The 3,506-nt window shown below is 41.6% G+C and overlaps 1 protein-coding gene across 1 annotated transcript in view; it reads right to left on the bottom strand.

The window, feature by feature from the left end:
* Window positions 1–2,002: 2,002 nt before the first annotated feature.
* Window positions 2,003–3,506, bottom strand: part of LOC105036341 (uncharacterized) — a 100,345-nt gene continuing 98,841 nt past the window's right edge. The window contains exon 2 of the mRNA XM_073244098.1: window positions 2,003–2,584. The gene's annotated coding sequence lies outside the window, so the exon portion shown is untranslated. The remainder of the gene's footprint in view (window positions 2,585–3,506) is intronic.

Here is a 3,506-nt window from a genome sequence, read left to right as displayed (position 1 = left end):
GTGACGGAGCGCCGAGCGCTAGCGTAGTATGAGAGAGGCAATTTTTTTTTTTTTTTTTTGCCAATCTTTTGGAGAATGGAGCGGGAGAATCTGTAGCACAGCAATCAATGCGGTGGGCTCTCGGACCCGAAACAAGCGCGCCTGGACCTGCTCTATTAGCTGTTTCCAGTAAGTGTGGTTCATTAACAACGAAGATCACCTGACTCTGACGTGTTCTCGAGGCTCCAGCTTATATCTGCCCTCCACGAGTTTTGTGAAATCAAGCTGCTACTAATTTCTTACTGACCAATGTAGTACGTCCTTAGTTGCAGCAAAACTAGTCATGATGGTTCATATAGTTTAAACCGCACGCTAACCGAGCGAGCAAACCGGTGCCTGTCCGTGATTCCCCACCTCACAATATAATCGCTAATCAGAATCAGACGAGTAGATATCCGTGCCGCCGTCCAACCAAATTGGTATAAATCAATAGACAGCGAGAAAGATTTGTTTTTATTCCGGTTCCATTCTGGCGTGCACTGTGCTACCTTTCTTCCTCAGGGAGGACGGTTATATTAATATTTCATCGTGATAGAAAGGAATGGCTGGATTCTCGCATAAAAATAAAAAGGAACTACCTAAATCCCAGTTCATCATTAGCTGGCATGCCCGCTGTCCGCTACAGTGCAAGCGTCGATAATATCAGGGAATTGTGTGTGTCTGTATACATATTCCCTTCTCTTTTCTTAATGCATAAAAAGAAACGTATATTTTATCGTAAAGGAATCCCAAAATCTGGATGGCAGGTCCACAGGAGAAATTATTGCATGGTGTAAGTGGATCAGGATAAATCACGAAGTATACGTACGATAAAAAATATGTAATTAAAAATTGATGAAATACAAAATATCGCATGGTGTGTTATTCATCATGGAATTTGCACAGTCTAATTGCACCAGATGCAGACAATATGAAGACGGTCAACAGAGTTTTGTAGTCATCGGTATTTAACAAAAAAAAAAAAAAATGATGGTCCGTATTTAGGCACTTCCCGTAGCTTTCTTCTCCGGTGGCTAGCGTACTGGTGGGACGGTGATGTTCCAAGGCTAGCTTATAACCTGACATCGATTGATCCATTCATCTCCTATGTATCCACATGAACAATCCAGCCTAAATATATATATATATATATGAACAACCCGGCCAGTCATGCGACACGTGAAACAAGCACCCTTATCTATAGAGAGAAAAGGACTGCTTGAGGACAACTACATCATCTTCGTGACCATCGTGTATGCTAAACCATTAACATACATACATGTCCCCATCCTAGCCTTAGGTAGCCATGTGGAACACAATCGCACTTTTGTTGCGAAACGATGACTGGAGCAAATGTCTCTTCGCTTTTTTTTTTTTTTTTTTTTTTTCTTTCTTTTCTTGATAACCCTCCTAGTGATTGCCTGGAGAACCACAATCATGCTAACATGCGTGGAACCCACCGCGCATACTGTTTTAGAATTGGATCGAGAAAATGTCAAGGACGCAGCCAATCGAAGAAATAGCTAGTACGCTAGGAACTTCTCTTGGAAAGAAAAAGACAAAAAAAAAAAAAAGTAAAGTAAAGAAAAAAAAAAAAAAAGGAAAGGGCCAAAATGACAGAAATTTTTTTCTAGCTGCATTTTTACAAAGGTGAATCATGCATCAGTCTCTCAATCTTGCTAAGGATGCACAAAATCAAGTCGCGCCTATGTTTGCACGGGCACATGAACGATAATCCACGCTATTCTAGTCTCAACCATATATGTATCTTGGCTCAAACACTGCAGCAATTATTGGCCATTCTATTGTACAAGCATGCCCCCAGTAATTCTCATTGTGCTATGGTAATGAAATTACTACAGGCTAGCACATCAAATCACGTAACTCACAAATGCACGTTGCTTAGGTTGAGGGAAGCTCCAAGATCAATGTCAGACTGGGAAAATGACATTAGAAGATTCAAATGATCTAGTAAAGATCGACAAAAACGCAAGAGAAGGAAAGCATATTCGATCGTATTCATGTGTTACATTGAATGGTGGAATAGATGGAATATATGTTGGTTTTAGTTCCCCGTATTTAGCCAAGAAGGTCCCGACCCAAGCATCCAACAACGAATCTGAAATGCGCATTGACTCGTGCGAGATGAAGATGCATAAGAAACGGCACCTGATGTAATGATCAACGGGAGACAAGGCCAAGGCCCACCACGCGCCACCACCAACCAGGTAAGGTTCCTGGACAAAATGGCTCTCTTCCCAGGGGGACTTGGACTTTCTTGGATGCTAGCTCTTGCTTCTTTGTGAGACGGATTGTGACCCAAGTCATTGCATGGACCTTGTCTCCAGCAGCCAACGCATCGCGCACCAGTACATAGGTTCAATGATTCCTTCCCATAAGAAGGAGCGTAGGTACCGCCACCGATACATCTACGGCAATACATGTGGCACCATCATCTCAGGTGGAGGATCCGCCTAGGAGCCTGTCCTTCATGCAAGCCCCATAACTTTTGGCCACTACGTACAGAGAATGTCATGTCGAAGGCTTCAATTTGCTTCCGAACGTCCTATGTTATGACAGGAGGAAAAAAAAAAATTATTAGAATTTGTTCTTGGCAAACTATTGTTCTTTCTTTACGACGATGGCCGATTCCATTCCAAATGATCGAATCCGCTTGGTTTTGGGAAGGATTCAAGGGAATCGAATGCCCTTTTTGGACGTTCCGCAGCCCCCTGGCAACGAAGAGAGGTGGGAGACAATCTGATATGATGAAAGCACCAATGCATGGTAAGGTCGGCTAATGAAAGACTCATTTTTTTAATATATATACAGTATCGTGCGATATTTTTTGAATATCGCAGAAGATTTCATTTCTGCGGTCAAAAAAATTGACACCGGAGCCAATCCATTCTCGATGAAATATGATGACGACCCGAAAGCATCTAAGTTCAAAAAACCCCGTAAATGCTGCTTTATCTTTAGATCCTATATTCTTTATTGCTAGTACTTATCCCCCTACTTCAACTTTTTCATTTTTGTGGTAGTTCAGCCTTTAGTGCGCTACCAGACAAACGATGGCAATATCTGGTGGCGACCACCGCCTGATGCACGTGGACGCAAGCAAAGTTTGATCCGAAAAAGGGGGGGCTTTGGGATCGAGAGGGACTGGAGTGGAGGAATGCTTGTCCTCACATCGGATCATGGAATGAGTGGATGTTAATTAAAAATCTGAGGATAAATGCCGAAATAAGGATGAATACATATGAAAAAAAATAAAAAATCACATAATTTCGTTCCCACACACAAGCAAGCCGGAAAAAAAAAAAAAAAATTGGGGCATGCACTGCTACGCTGTGCAATCGAACTGATCAACCGGAAAACCGAACCAAAGCATTACTTTCAGTTTCAATCGGATTGAATTTTTAACGATTCAATTTGATTTTACTTTAAAATTTTTTTTAAAAAAAAAATTGTTTCCTCATTAATTT

The sequence above is a fragment of the Elaeis guineensis genome, chromosome 10, assembly GCF_000442705.2.
Source record: "Elaeis guineensis isolate ETL-2024a chromosome 10, EG11, whole genome shotgun sequence".
NCBI lineage: Eukaryota > Viridiplantae > Streptophyta > Magnoliopsida > Arecales > Arecaceae > Elaeis > Elaeis guineensis.
Note: the sequence above shows the minus strand (reverse complement) of the source record. Positions and strands in the feature narration are given on the sequence as shown.